This window comes from Cyanistes caeruleus, chromosome 2 (assembly GCF_971803275.1).
Source record: "Cyanistes caeruleus chromosome 2, bCyaCae1.hap1.1, whole genome shotgun sequence".
Classification (NCBI taxonomy): domain Eukaryota; kingdom Metazoa; phylum Chordata; class Aves; order Passeriformes; family Paridae; genus Cyanistes; species Cyanistes caeruleus.
Genome location: NC_141702.1, coordinates 93,909,946 through 93,937,170, shown reverse-complemented (window position 1 = coordinate 93,937,170; position 27,225 = coordinate 93,909,946). Strand labels below are relative to the sequence as shown.

Below are 27,225 nucleotides of genomic sequence, written 5' to 3'. Positions count from 1 at the left end.
AGGTGTTTTCCATGGCTCTCTGTGAAAGAGCACATTGCCATTAACAATGCTGTGAAAGACTGCCTGTAGACCAGAAACATATGCATCAACAGAAGATTACAGCCATGACAGACCTGCAGGTGTATGGGTAAAAACACAAGGATAAACATCAGTGAGCTCAATACACTCAATCCTACATCTAAAAGCATCTTTGAACAAAGAAGTTGCTGTCTAGAATGATATATACACACTGGCAACGTGGGAGCTGCAAATATTGCTACTTCCACTCTGGAATAAAATCAAAGGCGAAGGGCCAGATTGCTAAAAGGCAACGTTCAGTCTTACATTTTTCCTCTTAGGTTACATCCAAAGAAGGTAAAGCACAGGATCACATTTTGGTCTTCCAGCTGTATGAACAGCTCCATTGAAAAAAACTCAGCAGTTCCCCACCATGTAATTTTCTATAAAAAGTTTGTACCATTCCCCACTGGAATTAACAGTAACCCTTAAAATCTCCTGAATCTGAGGCTTGCACTGCAGAGAGGATGCACAGCTGCAGAGGGAGCAGGGTGAGAGGGAAGACTGGCACAGAGCCCTGCTTTATGACCACTTGGTGGTGTTGGCTGCAGCACCTTCTGATATGGGAGCAAGGTATGCCATTTATAACTTCTTAGTAAAAAATAAATAGACAGACTGAAAAAAACCCCAAACATTCACCTTGGTTAAGTAGCCTGATAAACCGTGGTATTTTGCACGTTTGGTCCACAGCAGAGAATCAGGCAGTAATCTTATCAGGGAAACACAATCCTGGAAAAGCAGTCCAGCCTCACTGCTGGACTGGCTCTCCCCAGGCTCAGCTCTGCCCTCCAGAGCCACTCACTACTCCTACCTAGGCCTAGCCCTGCCTTTTTATAGTTAAGAATAACATACTGCACACCAGAAATCATGTACAATATGCCTGGCTTTCCAAGTCTGTAAGCCAGCAATAGCATGTTTCTACCAGTAACTGTTGTTCTTCCTGAAAAATTTTCTTTGAGCTATTTAAAAAAAATTAAATCATTTGGCTCCTTCAACGAAAGTTAAAAGCACCTCCCTCAGGAAACTCTTTTAAACCCAAGAACAGAGCAAATGCAAGGTATTTTCAGGTGAGTGGGTTTTATTTATGGTTCTAGCAATTTAACCAAAAACTAAAGACTGCAGCCATATTATAACCCTTATAGTTTCCTTCTGTTTACCTGGATAAGCTCTAATCACATATGTAACATCTGTTGATACTCTGGCATGACTGGCAAGACACCAAAATAACCATGTTCTACATAACAAACAGTTGTGGTTTTCATCTCTCTCCTGGTCTCTCTGCTCCAGCACACAAAGCCACAGCTAACTGCTTGCCTGCCAGGGTGTGAGTGAGATCAGAAAATGTCCCTTCAAGGGTGTCATTAGAATTGCATGATTATGATGTGCTTTCAAAAATATCTCTGTATATAAATTTTTAGTTCCTGTATGAAGAGAGTAGGATTAGATGATAAAAACTAAACACAACCAGAGAAGCAGAATCAAATACCAAACCCTTTTGGGCACAAACTCAGAAGCACTCAGAGAGAACACCAGCTACTCCCTTCAGATTTCTAAAATACATGTTTTGAAGCACTTCTTTAAGCACAGATTTGTTTACAGGTTTGGCAGTGACCAGAACCACCCTTGCAATGTGTTCTAGGTATGCTGGGAGCGACTGCCTGGCTCCCACGGGGTCTGCAATCAGAGCAGATGCAGCAGAAAAGGAGAGCAGTGGGAAGAAGCAGCCAGGGTCTGGAGCTAAAGTGACTTTCTAAAGAGTGCACACCAGGCCAGAGCTCAAAGGAAATCACATCACCATAGCGGAGTTTTTTACCTCTAGGTTTTCCAGAGTTCATGGCCAAAAGCAATGTCAGTGCTGCTTAGATTCTCGGTCTCCCTTTTCTTTCATCCTTTCCATCCCCTTGCCTTCTCCCTGTTCCATACAGCTGACATTTCACAGCAGGTGAAGGAGCACTTCACCCAGTGAAGTGAAGGTGCTCCCACCCCTTGGGGATCTCCACCACCCCATCTGGGCTTGGCCCCTTGCCCAGCCCTGCTGCCTCTGTTCCTCCTCCCTGGAGGTGATGATCAAGTAGAGACATCCTAAGGCTGGAACTCCAGCGTGAGACCTCTCTGCAGTGGCAGAGGTGTCTGTGTGCACAGCAAACCTGCAGGTGCCACCTCCACTGTCACCAAGTATCTCATAGGTCCTGGGAAACAGGGAATGCAAAGCTGCCAGGTTACTAAAACGCTGAGGGAATACAGGGATGCATAACACAAACATGCTTAATGTGCTGATTAAGGTCAGTACAGTTAACTGAAGAGCAAAGACAAAGGATGTTGTCATATACATGTATTTTCAATTTATGACTCACTCCATTTTTTTTTTTCCCCTTCTCAAACCTTTTAAGTTTCAAAAGGAAAAAACCCAGAAACAAAGCAGCTCTCCCAGGGAATAAGAACAAAGTACAGGGTACATGATGAGGAAAATAATGTGCTTTCCTGTCGCTGAAAAATATCTTATACGTTTGGATTACTTCAGTTTCTCCTCAAACTTAATGCAGATGCTGCAGACCATTTCCCTTTTGTACTGACTGGATTTTCCAGGAAGCATCTCCCCCGCCCCCTTCCTTCCTGAAGAAGCTTGGTTCATGCTAGAGGATGTTTCTGTCAGAATGAAGCCAGAGGGCTGTTTTTAAGAGAAAAATTTTGTGTAGAAAGTGATTTTTTAAGAAAGCAGCTTGTGAAAAAACCCAAATCTATAAAATAACTTTTCTTCCTTATTATTTTTTTTAATATGAGTTTTATTTAATGAAGGACAGGGCTTTTAAAATCTTTTAATAAATGTAATTGCATGTGCTCATCTCACTCAGAAAATGTTTTTACCAAGTATTGAAAAATATTTTTATAAGACAACAATAAATGCCAGTAGCAATTAACTCCCATCATTGTCCAGGACTTTGTCACATGCACTGAGTGTGTTGGTTTCTGCTTCAGACTGAGATTTCCCACATTTGTGTTTGGTAAAACTGGAGCAGTAGCACAAACCAATCCATGTAGGCTTGACAGAACATTCTGGCCCTATTTTTATGTGTCTTTCATAATGTCATCATTACCAGAATGAACTCAGCCAAAGTTGGTGCAGTGGGTAATATCAGCAATAGTATTCAATAAAGGAAACATAGTAAATTCCCTGAAAACTGGGACCTGTAAAACTCATGATGTGAAATCAGATACATCTTCAGGGAACACCCTGGACTTAAGCACAAGTACCTGCTTTACAGAGAGGAATTAAAAGGGTAACACAAATTTTGGGGACAGATTTTGTATCTTGGAGTTACAATTAATAAAGGCAAATTTCACATTATTAAATATACATAAATAACTATTTATTACATGCAAATATTTATAAGGCTTACTGCTGCAAAACACAGGGTTTCTGGCTGCATGACAGTGCTAAGCTTCCCTTGACTTTACCAGAGGAAGATCAGATCCTAAATTTAAATTAAATTTAATTTGGTGAAATTATCCTAGGGGAAAAAATGCACTTGAGGACAAGGGAAAGCCACTGAGAGAGCTGGGACAACTCTGTGAGGTAATTTCAAAATTAAAATTACTGTTTTTCTAAAACCTGAAACTCAGCTGAAAATTCAGCCCTGAAGTTTAAGAAAATTACCCCTGTATCCATCAAACTGCTGAAAGGCTACAGCTCCCAGGCAAGGGTAAAGGTCATTTTTCTCTGTAATTTATACATATTCTTGTTCCCTCACTTCACTGTTAGGCTCAAAACAAGAAGCCTCACCCTCCCCAAGGAACAGGATGGTCTGGAGAGTAAATCTCTTGCTTCGCAGTTAAAGTAAAAAAATCTGATTTGCTTGTCCAGCAAATTAGCAAACAACCCCATGCTGCAGTCTTTTAGCATGATTTTTACCCCACTCCTTGCTAGTTATTTCCAGGCACTACAAAACCTACCTACCTCTTAGGAACATCTTTGCCGAAAAACTTGCCACAAAAACACACCTGGTGTATCTTGAGAAGGAAGAAGTCTGTCAGGCTCCTGTAAGTGCCTAAAGACAGTTCAAACAAGCAGTGAGTCAGTGTGGGACAGCTCTGCTTTCTGGTCCTTATGCTCTCTCTGCTGCTTAGAAAATTTACAGCATTCAAGTTCCTGAACTAGCACCTTTGCTGCTAATGAATTCACTGGTGATATGATATAGCTGTAAAAATAAAGTTCAAATGACACTGCCTTGGTTTGGTATTTCTTACCCAAGTAAAGCATGTGAAGCAAAAATCACATTTCCTTGGATGCTTCAGAGGTCCATGAGTGTCTATGTGCACACACATCCACACACACAACTGTGCATGGGAGGCCATCTGTCACAATCCATTTCTTAAACTTAAAAACATGATTAACTCAGAGACAGGAAGGAGCCTCAAGAGCATGGGGGGGAAAATTGCTAAGATAATTGTTTTACTCTAAATAACCTGACAATCTCTCCTTCTTTGGCATTTTCTAATAATTTAGAAATACAGAACATGACAAGGCAACTTGCATGACCAGTGTCACTGGTTTAGAGTTTCTCCAAGCAGCTGAATTTATAATGCTATAGGGTAGAATAACTTTATGTTTTATGCTTAGCTTATAACTATGGAAAATCCTTTATAAGCATACTTCCTCCTAGAACACAGTATCTATCCAATCTATCCTGAAGCATGAACATTGACCCATATTCTTCCTTTCAAAAATGGCAACAGTCCAAACTGAGACTTTTCCACTCCTATGGTTTTGGGGTTTGGTTCAGTCTTAAGTTTAGGAACTAATTTCTCCTAAACTTACCACCAAACTATTACAGATTCTCAGAGAAAATATGCTTGTGATTCACTGTCATGAACCATTTACTTGCCTGCTGAATTTGTTACAAACGTGGGTGGCAAAAGGATGTATCATCAGTACAAGACACACAAAATTATAATCCAGCACCAAGCTCTACAACAGTATGTGTAGGTCTATTCCATGGCTCCAGTCAGGCTAAAGAGACCTTTCAAAGACAAGGAGAGTGAAGAAAGAAAACAAGGAAAAAGGTTTGTTTATCCAAAATGTGAACAAGTCACAGCAGGACTGCACAAACACACTAGATGTCATGGTCAGGAGGGAAGGAAATACCCAGAGTATAGACCTTGGTGAGCCAAGATTATCCATTAATCTAAGATTGCAGAAAACAGAAAATATGATCACAACCCCTACTTGAAAGGAGGGGAGAAATCCTGAACTCTAGTAATTCCATCCTGTTCAGTTAACCTTTATTTCTTCACTTAGATCATTGAAAAAATAAGAAAGTTTGCTGCTAGTGTCTCTTTGACTGCCCTTAATCAAAGGCATTGTGTGGATTTCTTAATGGTATTTCAGTAAACACTGCAGTGAAACAGCAGTAAATTAGATCTCAAGCAGCCAGAAACCCGATTAGCAGATAGAGATCTTTATGCACATATTTGACTTCCTTTGACTTAAGAAAACATTCCAACATTTTTTTCCACCATCCTGGAATCATATTAATTTCTTATGCTAAAATTAATATTAAAATTTATAAAATCCAAGGGGTCCTATCTATCTATCTATCTATCTATCTATCTATCTATCTATCTATCTATCTATCTTCAAGTTTTACTAAGAGGTTAATAATTTTAATTTGCAGACCTGAAAAGGAAATCTTAAAACATTATTATGATTAAATAATCTCTCAGTACAGTTTTTCCACAACAAGCTTTTGTTATTAAAATAGTCAGCTACTGCACAGCACCCATATCCTGAATCCAGAGTGAGCTTGTTAGTAACTGAGCCAGATTGGATTGGAGGTGCTTTCCACGTTTCCAGCAAACACTTCACACTTTTTAGGGTTGGGCTCTTACATTTGAAACCATTTTTAGAAAATTAGAAGTTAGGGAAGTATCATTCATACATAGAATTGAGCTGTGGTCTTCATCCCAGGATCCTGTTGCATGAATCCCTCTAGCTGTCTTAATAAATTTGAAGAAGCTTTCATTACAGGATGGTCCTATTTGACAGAAGACATTTATCTTATGATCAGTGTACAATTAAGCTCAATGTTAAATAACCATTTCTTCTCCAGAAACTCTGAAAGGTGACATGGGCATAGAACATACTTCCCTGAATTACACTGAAAAAAAATATATATGCTTCAAGAAAGGCACGTTGGGTTTTATTCAGTTTTAAATTGTAAAATTAAGAATATTTATTAATCTTAACATCAGAGCAAGCAAAGTTTGCTATCAAAATATTTTGATAACTACATTAGTAACAGTAACATTTTTTATGGTTTAATGTTTCCAAATTTAATGATTTTTCAATGTCTCAAATTTTCTCAATGTTTAACCTCTCAACATTGTGTCAGTTAAGACTTCTTTGGGATTTACATGAATGATGTGGACTGAGATTGAAAAAAACAGAGGATTAGACATCTAATAGGATTTTAAACAAAAAGGGGTTGTGGATCTTTCTAGGGGAAATAATAAAGAATAAATTAATACAGATAAGGGGATTCACACATATAAATAAAAACATTCTGGGAAAAAATATCTTGCATAACAACACATTCCTATTAATATATTTTGTGTTTTATATAATTTCATAATTTTCACACTTTCTTATAATCTCTTGGGAAGCTGTAGCAGCAGCAGCTGAAACAATTAAAGTTCATTATGAGCTCCTCACTTCTGGACTGGAACCAAGCTCTGGTCTCGGCAACATGGCTACATTGTGTAAGCTTATGGGGATTTTATTGGGGAAAATGGTAAATTCTCTGGTTTTACAGGGAAAGCTGAGAGCAGAATTTGGCCCCACATAGGTTTGGTATATAACAGGTAGAGTGTACCCAGGTTCATTGCTGCTACTGGTACCAAAGCCATCCTCCTCCGCCACTATATTTTTGACACTCTTCAGTGTCACACCACAAGGCTCCCCCAGAGCTCCCAGCAGGAGAATAATTTTTCATGCAGGTTGATGAGGATAAACTCTGCCCTCTATCCTTAAAGGGTACAGAATAATGTCTTAATGCTGCAACTCCTCACCTTCAGGTCCCTCCACTTCTTAATTAATTTTATTTTACTTATTTATTCAAACTGATTGACTGCCACCTTAAAGGCATCCAGAGTTGAAGGCCCCATTTACTGTGAGTTACTTTTTCAAAGTTAGAGGAGTCTCTTGGAACAAGCTGCTTATACCATTATTATTACAATAAATTCCAAAAACACAAAGTCCAGCAAGGAAACAAAAGGGAAGAAAAGGCAAACAGTTTTTTGTTAAAACTGGCTGCTTCTAAGAAGAGCATTTTTACAAGTAATACAAAAAGCAATGAAAAGGTTCTCACTAGATTCTGATGAAATATCTCTGGGGAAAATCCATTAGAAATACATTTGCAATCAGTCCAGTGTCAAATTTCTACTGTAAATACAGCAATTAAGAAGGTCAAGTTACCCAAGGTCGTGTAAGAGTGAAATGAGCAGCTCAGAAGGAATTTATGTTGTGTGTATTTTGTATACAATTTATGTCTTTTGCTCAACATCACACATTTTCTTATATGTTACAGGACATTATATTCACAGTAAGTCTACTGAAGTAACAACCCATCGCTGCCTTCCTTAGTTCCATGCAAACTCTTTGGAGCTGTGCTTGAATCCGATGCGCCGATTAGCTGGGAGCTGACTCTATGCCAATAAGAGAATGGCTGTAAATTGTTGGATGAGTGTAAATGACACCCACACCACTGGTAGAGCAGAGAAAAATATGTAACTTGAGACTATGAAGTCCTGCTGTGACATAAATGGAGTGGAAAGGCACTTAGTTCCAGAGTGGGCTTTAACCATAAATGGTTTAAATCAAAAAAATGCCCAAGTAATGTGTATGGGTAGAAACTGATTAAGAAGGTGACAAAAGCAAAGGTGGCTATCTAACCTCTAGTGCTCTGGGGCTTCATAACAAAGCTTCATCTGCACAGGGCTATGATGCACAGTCAGAGCTATACTGAGATATATATTTGGGGAACTGCACAGTGAATGGGAGCTGTGAACTCACCTCATTTGAGCCTTCTACCTGATGCACCAGAAAGTTTTTCTGACCCAAGACCAGTTCATCACAGCACCAGTGGAGAAGATGCTGCTAATACACAGTGTCTCTGGCACAGGGGGCCAACATGTGCATCTCTTGGCTTGTGTATGGCTCTGGAAGTGCCTGTGTGCACATACACAAGTCAGGAGAGGCAGTATCTCACACCAGGGACAGCTCTGTGCCCCTGTTTGGAAGACATCCCTATGGCTAGGGAGGGCAGAAGGCTCCCTTGGAATGAAAATGTAGACCGCTTCCCTCCGAATTACTATAATTTTGAAATCAAGGGCTCTCAGGCAGAGATCTGGGGATAGGAATAACAGTTCTTCACTAGTATTTATAACCAGGCAAACAAACAACAATAACTACAGCATTAGCAACAAAACAGAACCAGGGACCCCGTGACAGCCTCCTTGGCCGAGACGGGAAAGGATGGAGGAGAGGTTTTGTTTTCACAAACCCCCTCGGGCGGGCAGTCCCGGTGCTCCTGCAGGGCTCTGAGGAACACTCAGCTGGAACAGCAGGGATGAGCTGAGATCCTGAGCCGGTGGCTGAGGTGTATCAGCAGCTCTGCAGGGGTGGCTGGCACTGAAGAATGTCCCAGCAGGCAGGGGGTGCAAGACGGAGAAGGAGAAGAAGCAGCTCCATCTGGTTTATGGCAAATTCCTTTCCCCAAGCAACAACAGCTCTGAGTGTGTCCTGCTCTGAAGCTGAAGAATCAAGCCAGCCAGCAGCTGCCCCCACCCTCCCTTTTACCTGCTCCCCTTCCCAGCACTCTGCTGTGGTACAGCCCCAGAACTGCAGGAGAGCTGTTCCTCTAGGTGGCAACTGGTAGCCAGTACATGAACAGACAATGCTCTGTCCCCTCCAAAAGCAACATGTGGGAGAGGATCAGCTGCTAAGTGAAAAAAAAATATGCCAGAGACATGAAGAAAATAGAGAGCCTGAAAGAAGTGGCCTTGGGAAAACAGAAATGGAACAGAACACTCTACAGGGAGGGGTAAAGCTAACAGCTTGCAGCCATCATGAAGACACCAGTCAGAAACTTTCAGGAAGCAAATGGTAACCAGCCTCAAAGGACAGCCTCAAAAGACAAGGTGCCTGCAAAGGCCACAGAAAGGAGACAATCCTCTCTCATCTATTGCCTCCATGCATAGCCACCAGGGTCAAAGGACTTTTGATTTTGTGCACAGAGACCAACCCTTAATGTCACTAAGGACTGGAGGGAAGCATAAACATGTGTCCTGTAGATGTTTTGTTTACCTGTTCTCCACCATAGTGTCTAAAAAGCATTTCATAGCTGCTTAAAGTTTGTTCTCACAGTGCTCCTCTGGAGGCAACACTGCAGGAAGGAAGACAGAGAGGGAAAATGTTACTTGCCCACACATCCCTGGTGCAGAGAAAGGAAGTGAACCCAGGTTTCCTATGTGAAAAATGAGGTTCAGACTCCTGGTAAAATTTAAATGGTTTAATAAAGACAATAAGAGACACAGATAATAAAGCAAAGAATAATGGCTGGGTGCTTGGTGCTCTGCCAAGAGCATATCTGGTGTTTAGGGAACACCTTTTATATACCATTTCTATTGCATCACCTTGATGCATATTCATAAACTTTATGCATATTCAAACTTTTTCATTAACTAGTTTACATCTTCCAGGAACTATTTTGCATGGCTGCTCCTTGGATCTGCATTTTTGGAGCATGCACATTTCTTGGCTTGTGGTTTTAATCCTCTTCTTATCACCTTTTAATCTGGGCCTTGGCTCTTTCTTTCCACAGGCAGTGAGTGTTGATAATCAGCAGAGTCTCCATCTTCTGTTCACTGGAGGTTATCCTAACCAGCAGGCAGTTCAAACATACTATATCAACAATTACCTAAATTTTTGTTAACAGCAGGAGAAAAAAAAACAAACTACATTCACACAAAAAAGCCATTCTAACATTTTACATATAACATTCATCTTAATACTTGTGAAATATAGTATGTATTTATAACACATGTCTCCCCTTCATATCCTGCTTTGTCCTTTTCTACTTCTCTCTCCTCCCTTGTGAGTGGGAAGTGATTGGAAATGTACCACTTCTGTTCTCTGAAATACACCAATCATGAGGGTAAACAGAGAGAGCCACAGATGAGTCCAGTCTTGGCTCCATTTAAATCCTAAAGACTAAAGGAACTTTAGACTGCTTTAGCAGAGCTTACTAAGAGTCCTAAGATTCATTTTGGAGAGGGAACAATTTCAACCAAAAAGACCCCAAACCTTACCATCAAGTGAACAGAAAAGAGGTAAATAATTAAAAATATATAGATAAAAAAAATATTAGTAATTAATTAGTAATTATTAGTAATTATTAGTTAGTAATTGGTAATTATTCAAAGTTATAAAATAAAAATTAGATAAATGGGACCTGTCTTATAACTCCCTGTAGATCTAGCCTTACGGTCTTGAGGGGAAATACAATTTTTTGGCTGACTTCTCACATAACTAAGAAATAAACTTCAAGTTGTCATATTCCTTTCCTTTCCCTCCCTCACTCACACAAAAACCCTTCTTCATAGAAAGATCATGTGCAGCTTCAGGAAAATTATGAAACTCAGGAAGTTAATGATTCTTGTAATGCATTTCTACTGCTTTAATTTTGCTAAGGCAAATAAAAAAATCAAAGCTCCCTTGCTTCCTCAGAAATTAATCCTGCCAACTACTAGCAAGTCAGTCATCCCCACTGCTTTTAACATCATCCACATTGTTCTGTATTGATACACATAACTTTTTGCTTCCCAAACTAATGTCCATATGTTTAGATGCTAAAGTTTTCTTCAAACCTGTTATATAGGCAAACAGTGAAGGAGATGAAAGTAACATCTTAATTAGCAGTGTCACTGACACATTTCCTACTAGAAAATCTTCCACTGAAGCAAAAATTTCCCATATGCTTCTTTATATTGATTTGCACCTCTTATCAATTCTGTGCCAGCAGAAATACCTGAAAAGAGTATGAAAAAAAATGTAGGGTTTCTGGTGATACCAAAACCTTTGACAGCATGTCACAGTGACTACCAGCTGCCAGCCACACGGGGACAGGTTTCAGCATCCTCTCGCAAACCCAAGGCAACCTCCTGTAGGCCAAACAGATGAAGCCTGACCAACACTGTTCCAGTGTTCCCTTTGAGTAAGAAAATGTTAGATCAGACGTGTCTCCAGAGAGAGTAGAACTAGCTGGGCAATACCATTAACCAAAGTGTACTGCAGTTAAATACTGAATTGACCTAAACTCAATGGCCCAAGGCTCAGCAAATACCAATCACTCATGATCTGCCCTCTGCAGGAAGAGTTCTCAGAAAAGGAGAAAACAGAACAAGCATCTGAAAATCACAAGCTGCAAGAAGCAGTACCAGGCTGTGCCAGGTAAGTGCAAGGTTTCTGTTTTCACCGCTTTCCCCAAAGCATGAACATCAGGCATAAATATCAGCAAACAGTGTGAGCCCAGGAGTCTGAGAAAGGTTTTTGCCATCCCATGTTTGAATTCCTGTTGTCGGTCATGGGAAAAAAACACAATGCACCCAAACAACATATATACCATCTTCCTTGTAAAATGTTGTAGTCAGCAACCACAGGATCATGTCCAGAGAAGCTACAGTTACTGGGAACCAGCATGGGACAGGAACGAGACGGGCTTCTGTTCATGAAACCATTTATTCAGCATGGGAATGAACTCAGATCCACAGACAGAAAAGCCCTGAACAAAGGCAGGGTTTTGAGGGACAGAACCCTTGAGGATCTCCACCTTTAAGGGTGGAGTTCAGGGTCAGGGACCACTAGAAACACAGCAAGGGAGAAACTCCAGGGGCTCAAACCCAATCAGAACGCCTGGGCTGCCCTTCACAAGGGGTCTGGGGTGGGGTAACTTCATCCAGGCCTCACACGGCCCATCCCCCAAAGCAGGAAGTCAAAATTCACACTAGCTGGGCATTTCAGCCCTGCCTCCACTTTAACAATGCTTATCTGAAACTAAATCTTTGCTTCTCTGAAACACCTCACAACAGTAAAATTGGTGTGCATCAGCTGCCTGGGTCAGGTTGCCTAATCCTGCTCCACTTGTCCTTGCTTTCCTCCTTCTTAGTGCTATGAAGAGTGTTTGCTTATTCCCTGCTCCTGAATGTGTCAACTGAAAGTGACACCACTGCCTACTGTCACTATGGTGAATATAGTGGGGATCTTTTTTCAAAAAAGACGTGTTGATTCAGGGGTCTTGAATCCCAAGTTTTTGCTTTGTCACATTGACTCCCCATACATTTGGCAAACCTCTCGTGGCACCATCAGTTGCTTACGATGCTTCATGTCAGTGAAGGCAACTGTCCTATGTCAGCAGAGGCAACCCCATCCTTCACTAGCACCATTCTGTCCTTCTGCTCTGCTAAAGAACTGCCAGAATCTGACCCTGGAACCATTTTCAGTAGAAGCTTTATTGTGCATTTACTTGTACTAGTCTGGGGACTGGGAATAACATGGAGTGGTGGCTGCACTTTAGGGATAAACAAGCCGTGGCTCAGTCAGGTCACCTTATAACTACTGCATCTAATGAAAATGCAATCAAAGCACACAGCCTTCTGCTGAAGTACACACAGCAGTGAAGCCATCACATCAAAGCAGAGTTATATTCTAGAACATACATGTGATCTTAGCCAAGGCAAACAAACCCACCTACTTTGCTTCAGAAGCCAGTTTTTCCTAGACCATCAACACAGGCCACTTCACTTGGTTTATATTTTTAACACCAGAGATAGGCCTGCATGACTTCCTCAGTGACTGTTATTTGAGGCCAGTAAAAAGCACTTTTGGCCTTTCTCTGAGGTTTTCCAATCCTTAAATTACCTTAATGTGTTTTTTCCTATGCATTTTCCTGTAACAAAATTCCTACCTTTGGGCTCTAAGTCCCATCCTCTGCAGTTGCAACATCAGTCCTTATTTAACTTGAAGTTGAACTAGAAGTGGTAGATACTCACATATATACATGTGAATTGCTTAGTAGAAGTCTTCTGTAACACAGAAGCTCTCCCTGGTTTGTTATTCAGCATGAAAATAATACCTAAGGGGCTCAAAAGAACCCCTGCATTTCCATGAAGGAGAGAAGTGACAGAAATTTGTGTATGTAAGCATCAGCTATATAAGCACTTTGACAACTGCTTTTATTTAGTGGCTCATTTAGTGGCTCATACACACCTAGTCTCCAATTTGATCATAGAAAATTGTGTTCCCATCCACTGCACTGATGGAGCTCTCCATGAAACAAAAGCTTAGACATACTTTCACTAACTAACGTTTTTCTGCCTTTCTTTTTATAAATTGCAGTTTTCCAAGTTATTATTTACTACTAGTTTTCATTTTCTGAAGACTGCCATGCCTCTTAACCAAAAGTTATGGTTTTTTTCTGGTATTACACAAGTGTTGTCTTACTTCATTCACTTGTATCCAAAACAGAATTTAAAATGTTCATTTAATCCAAAATGAAAGTAATTTTCTTGATGCAACACTGCTTGCTGATCCTATGAAGAGCTCCCTTGAAATTTTAAGTATTTTGTCATCATCAATTCAACATGCTATGCTTATTCTGTTATCCATTGATTTCTGTTGCCTTTGGAACTGCCTTTTAACCTCAGACATCTTTTATAATCCTGGCTTTTTCTATTAGACCCTGAGTTACCTTGTGTCTTACCAAGAATACACACTACATCTATAGGAAGAAAACCACGCATTACAGCTGGATGGACCCCTCTTGTGAGAGCATCCATCGTCAGTTTAAATGTAGCCTTAGCTTCCCAAATGCAGCTCTTAACCTTAGATCAGTTACACTGATTTTTCGCTTTTGTTTTCATAATCTCCATTTGAAATACATCATTCTCATTGTTGGGAGGAGGGGTACTGGGGAATGCAGCACTTCCCAAATGTGTGCTATACAGAGTTAGTGCTGTTCTCTGCCCAAATTGCATTAATCCCATGAAAAAGATGAGAAAGGATGTCAGCAACAAGGTTATCTTCTAATTGCCTTCCCTCGCCAGGGCACCTGTTGCCTAAAGCAAAGTGCTGTTTAAGCTGCTTCAGCTACCCTCTATGTTTCTGGAGAGTTCCCATTTCTGGTGGCTTTAAAGAGCTCCATTCTTTCACTCAGGTTTTTTGTTATTTTACATGTGGAGTCAGTGCAGGTAACCATGCCATTCCCTGCAGTGTGGCTGAACCCCTTGGTCTGTTTGTGATGTCTGACAAGTCACCAATCTGCAGCTTCTGCAACTGCCCAGCATCACACAGCTCCAGGAAGCTCACATCAGAAAGGGCAGAGTGCACCTTCATCACTAAAAGGGCTTCAGTCCAGCATCCCCCACAGCAGCTTCCATCGATTCAGATTCACTTATCTTTGGTCTCATGTTAATTGGAAGTTAAACTACCTAAAGCCTCACATCTGGGTCAAGAAAACAGAAAACCAGGTCAGAACAGCATACTTTAAAAATGCCACCTGAACAGGTTAGCGGTATGCCTTTTCCCACCCTGCCCTCACCGTGCTGCCATGCCAATTCTACTGATCCAGGAATCCTAGAATTAGTTTTGTGATCTTGGAGGCCAATGAGATAGTGTTTTACTTAAGTCTTGACTTTATTTTTTAAGGCTTATTTTTAATGCACCTTGTAAATGAATTCTAATTTGACCTCTAATTTGAACTAATGATCAGTACTTGTATTTACATGAACCAGATATGGGACAGTTCATAAATCTCAGGTCAATTTTTTTTTTATTATTTGCTCACTGGGACATATGCATAAACCACAAAACACTGCAAACTATTAACTCACATCTTTTTCCCTTAGAGTTCCAAAGCCAAAATGTTTCTCCCTCTCCGATAAATTTTTTTAATCTCCTCTGAATCCATTCAAACTTTATCCAATAAGTGTCAGTAAGTGATTGAATAAAAGCAGAATTAGCAAACCCTCTAATTCCAAAGTGTTTAGCTTTGGAGCACAAGAAGTTAAACACTCTCTTGCAACACATTGTAAACATGTCAATGTGTTTAACATCTTAAATGTGTTCTGTTCCCTTGCGCATGTGTTTAGAAAAGAAACAGGTTATGATATTTAACTAGTGAATGGATATATGTGCTCATTCCTACCAACACTTTTTAAACACTTGCGGACACTTAAAATTATGATGTGTTTAAGATTTGAACATGTATGCTTTTCTACACTCTTAATCCAATGTTTGATGCATTTATTTAGAATAGCAAGATTTTACCAGGCTAGCAAAGCATACCATTTCTAATTAGCAATGCTCAATTTTTCTTCTATAATTTCTTCAGACTACTCAAAATTAGAATGTAATCAGGTGAGGCTTTAACACAGTGTGAAGATATTTTCCCCACCAGAATTGTGCTAAGCTGAAGCTGATCTTCTTTGTGAGGTGCTGAACTGGCTACAACATTTCAGATGTACTTTCTTTCTCAAAGAACTCTGAACTACATGGGAAACACAGGAAGTTTGCAAATGGAAAGAAAAAAAGCCAGAGGAGAACATCTAAACAGCTGCAAACATTTTTAAGGAGAGGTTTATTTTTTTATTATGTGCTCTATAGTTGGATAAAAGCATAAATTATCTGGAAATCATAGAATCATAGAATGGTTTGTGTTGGAAGGGATCTTAGAGATCATCTCATTCCAAACCCTTTGGCATGGGCAGGGTTGCTCAAGTAAACTGACTATACTGCTCACTCACACACATACTGGGCTACTCAGACAAAGTGGCACAGCCTTGTCCATTTTTGACTCCTGCTGTACCTGAACTCTACTCACAGGTCTAGCTCTGCTTAGGCTACTTCTAGCCCTCCAAACCATGAAGCAGCTGCTAACAGCTGTCATAAAAAAAAAACAAACCCAAACAAAGCAAATGTCAGCAATAAAATTCTATCTATCATTCCCCCAAATTAGCTTAACCTGAGGCCAAGCACAGGCAATGCTCTGTGCTCACACCCATGACATGCTATTTCAGGACTTGTGAATGCAAAAATGGGTTCTCTTTTAGTGTGATAATTCAAATTTCCCTGTAAAATCCAATTGCAGCGGTTGTCAACCATTTCCATACCATGATCCTGTTACAACAAAAGAACAACTTTATGTCCCCACTCTTGCCCACTGTCCCCCTCTCCCACCCTTAAGCCTGTCCACAGGAAAAAAAAAGGCTACTTGGGATTCCTTGAAATAGCTTTATAAGACAGAAACACAGTATGTAAGTCCATCTGGGGTTGGGAGAAAACACATCACATTCTACCAAGTAGAGAGGCAAAATTAACTAAGTTCTTAAGGGTATCTAATATGTCTGTCTTAATTTTTTCTCTTTCAAGAACCAATAAACATGGATAATTCAGAAAGCTGGGGGGCTATTTTGAATTTTGACAGCCAGCCATACCAACTTCATTCATCCATCTTTGCATTCCAGTTCTGCCAGTAAGCTCAGAAACCCCTGTATCATTTTGCTAGAGGCTGTACAAATTCTTTCTCTGGAAAGAATTTGCATTCACCAAGGGGTCGAAACAGAGACAGAGCACATCAACTCTTCCAGTTCCTCCTGCAGGCCAAGGGAAGTGGAGCTCAGCTCCCCCCTGACTTTTTGTACCAAGTGGCTTCCCCAGAGCCACCCTGCAAAGAGAGAGAAAGGTCAGGCAATTTACAAATGGAAAAGAAAACAAAACGTGTAGATGAGGCACCTAGGAACACTGTTTAGTGGTGGACTTAGCAGTGCTGGGTTAAGGGTTGGACTTTGTGATCTTTCAGATCTTTTCCAACCTAAATGATTTTAAGGTTCTATGACTCAAAAATATTCACTTGTATGAGCCTATGAAATGCTTGACCCCACTTCCGAGATGTCAGCAGGAATTTCACTCTTCCTTTCCTGGGTGACTGCCCAGCTTTGGCCCAAACAGACCTTCTGGAACTCTTCATCTGGTGTCCTATACTGCAGAGAGGAAACCATGCAGGACATCCAGGATCTTGTCATGTTTATCCCTGAGCAAGACAGCAGCACAGAGCTTTCCACAAATTATTTTTATTGTGAAGAAAACAAGGGTGATGAAGTTTGGTCATACTGCAGAGTACACAAGCTCACTATGGACCAGTGTTCAAAGGCGCTTTCTGAAAATTTTCAGCCTTCACTGAAGTGCCAGCGATGTAAAAAATCAGTGCTGGAGTTGTTTAAGATTTGAATGCCAGCTGCATTTTTATTGGCTGTCTGTGACTTCAAAGGACTTTTCCCCCACTATTGTCCAGACAGGTAGGCTGCCCTGAAATCTCTCTGCCATGTTGACTTATGGATTTTGAACTGATTTTATCTGCAGGCTTATGCCTGAAAATGAGCATTAAACATATTTGGGTAGAAATGAATTTCAGCATCTTGCGGTCCACCTACAGTCCTGACACTTAATCAGGCAGGGGACAGTTCATCTGAAAACATGGAGCAAAGACGTTCTTTGTAGTCATACAAACCTTCATCACTTATACCTTAATCCTCAGATTTTAGGACAAAAACTTCAGAAAAGCAGATACACTGCTGTTCTGCCAAGTTTTTATTAGTAAGAATAAGGAACAATGAGGAAATTCAGTTGGATGCTTAATGTATTTTTCAGTTTCAACAACCAGGTCTTTACTACACCATTTTATAAGAGTATCCAAAGCCCAGCTTAGAGCCCCATCTGACTAGCTGCTGCTTTGGTGTAAAAAAGGACAGGCCTTAGTACAGAGAGTTGCACTCTGAGGGGCAGAATTATGTCAGTGGAATGTTTCAGGTACTACCTGCCCATATGAGTACATCCACAGTACTGTAAATAAAATGTTTGGGCTAGTACCATATGACAGCAACCATCTTTCTGTGTGAAAATGGATTATCTGAGTCACGTGTGGCAATTTTCCATCTGGTTCTTCAGTGTTGTTCCTTGGAACATCTCTAAATCCTGTTCCACTGCATTGTATGAACATGTTACAAGGCTCCAAAGTGATGCAGATACACAGGCATGACTGAATTTACAAAACCCGATTGTGAGGTGCTGCTGACCATAGGGAGATTCACTGAAATGTTGGTCATGCAGGCAAAGATCAAATAAAGATAAAAGACACATATTTCTAAATGAAAACTTAAAAATAAAATAGTTCCTCTTATATGGTAATCAACTTAATTTACTTCTCCAACAGTACCAGCAGAATATTAGATTTACCTAATTATTAGATATCTTAAGTACTAAAATTCAGGGCCATTGTCTGAAATAACTGAGTCATTCTATTGAGTATCTCACACCAAAAAAAAGCTAAGGCAAATTTAGGCACCGTCATGCTTCAATAGCTTTGTTTTTGATACTCACAGAAAACTGAAGACAAACTTTTCAAATTCATTTCAAGACATACCTGCTGTGCTTGACTTTAAGGAGCATTTCAGATATTTCAGGGATTTCTTCTCAGCTGTTCAGGATGTTCTACAGTTGTATGTTCAAGATGACTGACAGACCGCATACAGTCAACAATACTCCTAGACACAGTTATATTTCTTCTTGACCACATAAAGAATCTTGCCAAAGAGCACCTGTTCAAAAAGAAGGAAGACCAGAATCCCCCTCACCTTGCCAGGGAGGGGATTTTTTTAAGCAAGACACGTGCCAAAATAATAACAGTAAAGTTAATTTTCAAATGGGAGAGGGAAAAGGAAAAGAGAGGCTCTAGCACATTTGGGGTAAATCTCTTTTTACTGTCTGCTTGTCATCACATGAGTTTTATGCTAAAAACAGAAACAAACAACCTGTCAAAATACTTCAGGCATCTGTTACTTACACAGATCTCCGTGACAGGTGAAATAACAGAAGCCAAAGAAAGGGGAAAACAGCAATGCATATTTATTAATGACACAAAATTTTTTTAGATTTTGAGCAGCTCAATAGGAACATATTTTCAAGAGATTGCACACTGAAAACAAATAGCTTGACTAGTAGGTAAAGCCACGTTGAGAATCAATAAGCCAGGAAAGGCAGGTTTGAGGGCAGCCCAGGGTACCTGCCTGGGCTTTAGAGCAGGAAAGCCTTTGAAGTTGCAGAAGGCCAATAAAAACACAGCTGGCATGCAAGGCTTACACATCTCCAGCATAGGTTTTATATCAGTAATGTTTGAGCTGCAGTTGACTAATCTAAGAACACTCAGTCAGTTCTTACACATGTACAACTAACAGTTTGGCTGGGAGCCCCTTTGATGCCCACAATCTAAACAGAAAGGTTCTTGTGCAATAGATGTCTTCAAAGTAAGTGCAGTTGGCTATCCTTTCCATCTCCCTGCATACCAGTGCTCTTTAGAGTGTCCAGTTTTGGTCTTGCTGAGTATACACTTACGAGTCAACTACAGTCTGCATCAAATTTGCAAAATATATTTTACAACTCTCTGATTAAAATAACATGGCAAATTTTCTCACTTCTTTTTTTTCTGCCAAGACCACTTTTATATATGACACATTTGAAGTATATTTCTATTTTGGATCAGATTTTATCATATAATGATCAGATAAACAATCCTCTAAAAATGACTAACTGCAGTCCCTATGCCAATTTTAATAATTTTCTTCAGACATATACATTCTGAAAGGAAAGAAATAGATCTTCAGCAGCCCAGTGGTAGAGTGGCCTTCCTAGGAAAATGGAACTGGACCAGTAAAATAACAGCATCTGCTATTTTGACTTTCATCTTAACGTACAAATTTCAGAGTTTCCAGCTGATCTGACAGAACACTTCCTGTTCAGGAAATAAACGTGTCAAATGATTTCTTGATTTAAAGTGATGGATCACAGTAGTTTTCTCTACTGCAGGGGTGCTATTCTCATAAAACATATGCAACCTTTATTACTAAAATGAAGGGGAATTACTCCAACATCTCTTTGGGCAATTTCCTCAGCATTCACCACATATCTCCAGTGTCACAAATCCCAGAAGGAATAGGAGGAGGGGTGGGAGCTGGAGGTAGCTTGTATCCTCTGCTTAGTCTGGTGTGGGGGGGAAAGGGAAAACACTATGACATGTTTGTAATTTGCAGTTTAATTTAAAAGAAGAAAGTGAAACCCTTTTTAAATAAAAGGAACACAGTTGAAGTTTTAGTTCTTTCATGAGATTATGAATTTATGTTCTTTCATGAGATTACGAGATATGGGGCATTTATTTCCAGAATCACTTTGATGCTTTAAAGTTCAACACAAAGTTTCTGTGGTGGCAAATGAGGGTAGTGGTAGGTCTTTCACATGATGTGATCTGAATGGTCTAAAGAAAAGGGGGAAAAACATGGTCTTTTTAATAATATTCATCACACCTATATAACTCAGGCTAAGGAACTAGATGTATTATATGTGATCAAGAAAAGGAGAATGGCAGTTTTGAAAAGTTCTAAGCAGGGGACAAAGCACTGAGTAATGACTTACATAGTTAAGCAAGGTATCAACGCTTGGTCTAGTAAGCAGCATTCAAGAGGAATAGCAAGGGTTTTCTTCCCACAGTTTCCACAGCAAAAGCTGTACTGGGATATCCTTACCATTATGATGGCCTCATTACTTGGCAACTGGAAAAAGATAGCAAAGAATAGAAAAAGATTATGAAAAAAATTCCAAGAATGTTGTAATACATAAAATTTTAAAAGAAGATGAGACATATCTTGGAAGCATTAAGAATGCCACATGCACCCCAGAGCCAAATCCTAATGGAACTCCGCTGAAAGTAGAATGCTGTGTCATTTACCAGACATGGGCATAAAATGATTCCAGACTTGATATGGGAGTTGAAGTCAAGTTGTATGATGACCTGTCTCTCACACATTCCTGTGGATCAGGAGACCACAGTGAAAACTACTTCTATTGCCAGGAAACAGCTGTTTGCAACCCCCTCCAAAAAGCGAGAGCAGCACTTCTACCAAGAGGAAACCGAAACAACCAAAGGGTCAGTTCTCTAAGTCCTCACTCACAGCAAAATAGCAGAGAGGTTCAGGGAAGTGTTACAGAAGGGGCAAAAATTAATCACAGACTCAGGAAAACAAAGCTCTTCTCTTAAAAATCTGCTTTCCCCTAAGTAACCAAAGCTAATCCACAGCATTCACTGAAGAGATCAAAGTACCCCTAACATATCCTCATCCGCTGTTTGCAATTTCTTTCATGTACCAACAGGACATGTAGCAATGGAAAGGATCTCATTTTACCTTATTGCCTTGCAATATCAATATTACATACTAAATGGCAGTGCTACCATCACTTCTGTCTGGGTTCTCCTACAAACCAGAAGAACCAGGCTGTTTGTTCATATGGCTGCCAAAGCCATCTACTCACAGCCCAATCCTACAGCTTACCCGTGTTTCTGAAACAAACCTGAATTTAAAAGGTGAATCTTGCTGTTGAATGTCTGACATGAGTACACACAAACTTACATGAAGACAACTCATGCCACAGCTCATCTTTATTTTCAGTGTTTGCCCAGATATCGTCACACAACTGCAACTGTTAACCATGTTTTTTCTAATTTCTGTGCAGTGAGTACAGCTTGCAGCCTCCTTGACAGTAACAGAAAACCTAAAATGAAAGAGCCACTCAGTACCAGCTATATGGAAAGAGGGAAATATTTAAGTTAGAAGGACATCCTTGCTTAAGTAAAAACTAGCAACTCCACTGGGAATTTGGACTCTTTCTCCTATAGTTGCATCTAAAATTGCAAGATGCTGAAAACCTGAGAAGCTACCAAAGGAAAAGTAGAGGTGACCCTTTTCTCTTGAAGGAGAAGGCAGTAGAAAGAGAAAGCTTACAGAAGGAAAGCGTAAATTTATCCAAACATGTCTCTAGCAGACTAGCTTTGAAAGGTATCAATTACCTAAAAAGTGGAGAGGCTTTTTATTGCTGTTTTGGAAGAATATCAGCTTTGAAGAAATGGATGTGCATGAGGATACTGCCTTAATGCAGAAGGCAAGTATAAATGACTATTCCAAAAATTATTGCATGGAAGTATACCAGACTATTAAAACATCTATCATTTTATACCATTCAGACATATATTTATTAGAAGGCAAGACTGGACAAAGTAGACATCAAATTACTTTTAAAGAGAAAACCCCAAGGAAAATATCATGTTCTAGAAGATGGAGATGGAATGAATTGCATTTTAGATTCCTATTGATACTGTTTCTGTGCTTTGACTCACTGAAATCTCAGGATTTTGGGACTAGACACTGAACAAAACCTCTGAGAAACATTTAATTAAATGCAGAACACCAAAGGGATTTGCCCACAAGGCAGTGGCAAAACCAGGTGTAGAAGCCAGACTATGCTTTAGTTCTCTCTGCTTTGCAACACTGTCAATATCAGTAGAAACTGGCTCTTTAAGAAGAATCAAATTTCATACCAGGGAGAAAGCAGTGAGAAGTACTTTTCTTGAAAAAGGTAGGGAAAAGAACCCAGTCTGCCAACAAGTCTTTTTTAGCAAGGAGACACATTACCCTGTTGTGAATAGGAGGCTAATGTACAAATAACAGGACACCTACAAACTATTGCTCCTCTTTCCATGGAATATGAAACTTGGCTTAATTTCCTCTCTCATAATGAGCATTAAAAGCTTTAAGGTTGCACTTGCACTTTAAGATTTGCACTTTTAATTTTAGCAATTCCAAATGTTCCCTCTCATTGATATCCCTGATGCCATAAGAGTATGAATTATTGATATTGCTTGACTTTAATATTTTATGCTGCTGTGTAAATGGATAGCAGAGCCAAATCACAGCCTACAACTAAATTATGAAGGTCATCTAAAAGAATGCTGAGCAACTAAAATCTGCTTCCCCAGATCAAAAGAAGGCCTGCAAATTTTCTGTTGAGTTATTCTTTCCTCTATTATTTATTAGTCATACACAGCTGAGCAAGATTTGAAATAAAACACTGGAATCCAAAATGCATTCCAGGAAAAAGGCTTGCTGTCATCAGCACATGCTAATGGCTACAGTATTTTGTAGTGAACTGTAATTTTTAGTGACAAGCATTTACTTATGTCATAGATTTCAAACCAGCTTCTTAAAAAATAGACCAAAGCAACCTCCAAGCGGCACAGCTAATTTCAGCTTTACTAGACAAAAACAGAAAACATAGCTGAAGATAATGATCAAATGGCCATTTAGTACTGAAATGTCTGATTTTTCAGCAATCCATACAATTTAGGATCATATTCAATACCTTACAACACCATTTATGATATCTGAGAAAAAACAGCATCTGCAGCACAGCTGGAGCAGCTGTGCTGGAAAATCAATCATTGCCTGGCAACCGAGCAACTGATTTTCCATCAATCAGTACACAAGGCATTCTGTTAGGTTTATAAAACACATAAATTTGTTGCAGTATGTGCAAATGCAATATGCGGGTTATAACTTAAGAGTGATAGATAAAAGACAGGTTCAAAGAGGCTATCAAGCTTAATATGAAAAGATCTGTATTTATGCATGCTGTAAATACGATATTATGGTAATAAAGAGATGACCTTCTCAGTGTGATTAGCATTGACAACAGATAGAGCCAAGAGGACTCCAGAAATTAGGGCCTTTTCCACTCTAGCAAACATTTTGTGCTCATAACTCTAATTTTTTCTTTTTTGATAAAACAGCCATTCATGGAAACAGTTACTCCCAATTGTGCCAAGAACTCATAAACCCCTGCAAATTCCTGCAGCTTAGGCCTTTTTTCTAGAATTTTATTGGCTTAGCTGAGCCCATCAATAATACTGCAAATCTTATCATTCTGTTGAGATTACCCCATTTCTATAATAATGTCTCCAAGCTCATTTTTAAGGGACAATAAAGATTGTAACCATTCTTCTAACTCTAACATAAAAGAAGAAGTGAGGGTGGGGGAGTTATACCAGAAATTGTACAAGTTAGTACTAAAGCTATGACATTTTAATACTCATAAAACATAAGCCCATTGCCTGATGTCAAGCCTCAGCATGGGACCAAAATGCATTTGGTGTGTAAAGTGATAGCTATAGCTTGTCACGTTACTCAACAGACCCGCAACAGTCAACAGCCCAAGCTGGCAACCCTTGTGAAGTTGATATCCTCACCCTTTGGACACTGCTGCCTCTGTTTAGACATGGCCATCTGGAAGGCAAAAGTCTCTTCATACAGCATTCCCATACTGTGTTAGGAAACCCTGTTTCTCCCAGCTCTGTTTTATCCAGCAGTATCTCTTATAACCCCAGTACGCCCAGCCTTTGTGCCCATTAAACATCCTCCAATAGCACCAAGCTGGCCCAGAACTGTAGAATATATCATGGCCTTATACAAATGGAACTAACAGGAAGATCCACCCAACACACATGAAGATTTGTATTTCATTAAGTATGCCTGATCAAAGGAAAATTACAATGGTTTTAGGTAACTGTAGGGAGGCATCCACAAAGAACAAGGTAGTTGGTTATCCATGCAGTCGGGCAATTGTAGCCAAAATGATGAAGCAGGTATGAGAAATACATCCCAAAGTTACCACATGCCAAGCTATGGCCAATCATTGTTACTAGCTTAATCAGTTTAATTGATTAAGCCCTTCCCAAAGCAATTTTTCTCCATGTCTGGGAGACACACAAAGAATAGCATAGAGGTAGCTTCTTATATGAGTTAATGATTCTGGCCTTTTGCTACAGATCCGGTAGATCTACTGGTCACCATATTCTGTAGTGGGTTACTAAAATATTGCAGGGGCAAGAGACTGCAACGATATATGGGGAAAAAAAAAAAAAAAAAAAAGAAAAAGAGTAAGTCTGGTAAAATGCAACTTATTCTTTATATGATCTCCAGCTGTGAAATCCAACCCCATGGTGCCACCATATACAATCCTGTAAAAATACAAAGACTGAAAGTTTCTGATTTAGCCATACTGATCCAGGTAGCATGTCAGCAGTAAAGAGAAGTGTGTCTCTTGCTTTTTTTTTTTTTTTTCCGCATTCACAGGTGCTGTCTTCTAAAACTTCTAAAATATATATATTGAAGAGACTGCAGAACTGAATGGTCTTTTGTGGAACAGTACCTAGAAAAATCTCAGACACTTGAAATAAAAACAACTTAATAGACAACTAAGAACTAAAAAAAAAATCATAGTACTTTAACCTTCATGGGCACCTTCTCCCTGTCTCCCAAATATTTTCAGGAATGTTAAGAATATTTATTTTTATTTTTCTGTAAATTTATTCTGCTTCTAGTAGCTGTTTTTCTACATATTTGGCTTTATCCACCATCTATTACTTTGAAAAATGTGCAAACGGGACACAGGGTCTTTGAAGCTGAGAGTAAATTTTTGTAGTATAAAAGAAATGTTAGGCTTAGAATGCCAAACAGGATTCAAATTTTCCAGTAACTAAAGATTTCCAGTTAGTACCAGGTTTTCAACCCAAAAGATAAAATTAAGTTGCAATATATTTGCGAATACTTGTAAACTCCAGAAATCTTTGATATTAGTTTTCCTACAGTAACAGACAAGAAAATGTAGAGGTACATTTTAATTACCTGTCAGGAACTAAATAAAAGATTTGTTTTATTGAATACTCCCTGTGTGTAATATAACTATGGAAACAAGTCTGAAATCCAATTGACTTTCTATTTACAGGCTCCTAAAGAGCTATTAAAACATAAAAGTGAACTACTTAAAACCTGTTTGAAGTTTTATTCCTCTTTAATGTATTTTTCACCTGTTTGATTATTGTTTATACTTGTAGCATGATGAACTGTGACATTTTTTGCCATTTCATCATGTTGAAGATTTTGCTATATTTAAGTCAAAACATAGCAATGTTTGCCACAAAAATAAACTGTTGTAAGAATTCTGACCATGGAAAAAAGGTGTTCTAAGCCAGCAAGCTACCATGCCTTGGTTATTATTCAAGCACTATTACCATTCACTACTGTCGACAATTCCAATACTTAGGATAAGCTAATCGGTGAATATCTGGTCACAAGTTTTCACCCATGGGGGGCAGAGGGAACTAGTTTGAAGTATTTTAGTTAGTCCCATGTCTTAGAAATACTCTGTATTTCACATACTAGCGAGATGTAATACCAAAGAAGTAATGCTTGTATCATTACCCTGTTAGTTTATCCTAGCAGCTGATAAATGTCATTAAACTACACCATCCTTCCCTCAAGTATGGACTAGATACCTATACAGTATTTAGACAGCTGGAAACTCTTGCTGATGCACTAAAATACATGGTCCTGAAAATGTCACTTCTCTAAGCAGGGAAACTGCACTAGTAGTGCCTTCCAACCTCATTGATATTGTGATGACACTTCCGCACTTAGATGAGTTACCACAAGCATGTCAGCCCTGCCCAGCTCCCTACCCTGGCCTTACACAGTACTTGAATTGTGTTGAGGATTTCCCGTTCATCTCCTCAAAGGGCTTCCTAAAAACCTCAGGTCTTTCTGAGGTTTCTGTCCCTTCTCTCATACAATGGAAATCTCCATAAAGCAGAGTTTGCCTCAGGACACAGAAGTCTTCTTAGCAATGGGCTGTACCAATAAAATGAACTCCCATGGGAAAGATAAACCTGAGACTTAGTTCTACCATCTTCTGGCTCCAAGTGCAATTTCTTCTCTCTTGTGTTCTCCAACAGAAATAAAAAGCAACATGTACACTTGCAAAATCAAAACCAATCTGACAAATATTTGAATGTACCAAAACATAATATCCTATCTACTTCTCATTCCTTCTGACAGAGAATGAGTACAGACACATGATGGATTCCAATCATTGGACTGAACTATTGGTAAACACCCAAACCAAGAAAGCTGGAGCACACTTCAGTGCATCTGAGGGGTGCACTCTAAGGAGTTATCTACACTAGAGCTTGCACCTGCCTGGCATTTATAGAAAGCCATCAGTAAATAACAATAAGGATTGTTTGATCATGGTACAACCTCTTCTCTCTCCTAGCCTGAGGAGCTGGGAACAATAGTTGATTGTACACCAGGTGGTCCTGAAGCTTTCCTTTAATTATAGCAATG

The 27,225-nt window shown here is 39.5% G+C and overlaps 1 long non-coding RNA gene across 2 annotated transcripts in view; it reads right to left on the bottom strand.

The window, feature by feature from the left end:
• The window catches only part of LOC111927599 (uncharacterized), a 46,444-nt gene that overhangs the window by 10,482 nt on the left and 8,737 nt on the right, over positions 1-27,225 (bottom strand). The window contains exons 2-4 of one of the 2 annotated variants that reach the window (XR_015283631.1): positions 20,630-20,766; positions 18,588-18,798; positions 15,728-16,832 (exon numbers count right to left, since the gene is read on the bottom strand). This is a non-coding gene — a long non-coding RNA (uncharacterized LOC111927599). Of the gene's footprint in view, positions 1-15,727; positions 16,833-18,587; positions 18,799-20,629; positions 20,767-27,225 lie in introns of those variants that run through there. The other variant, XR_015283632.1, reaches the window with a different exon arrangement.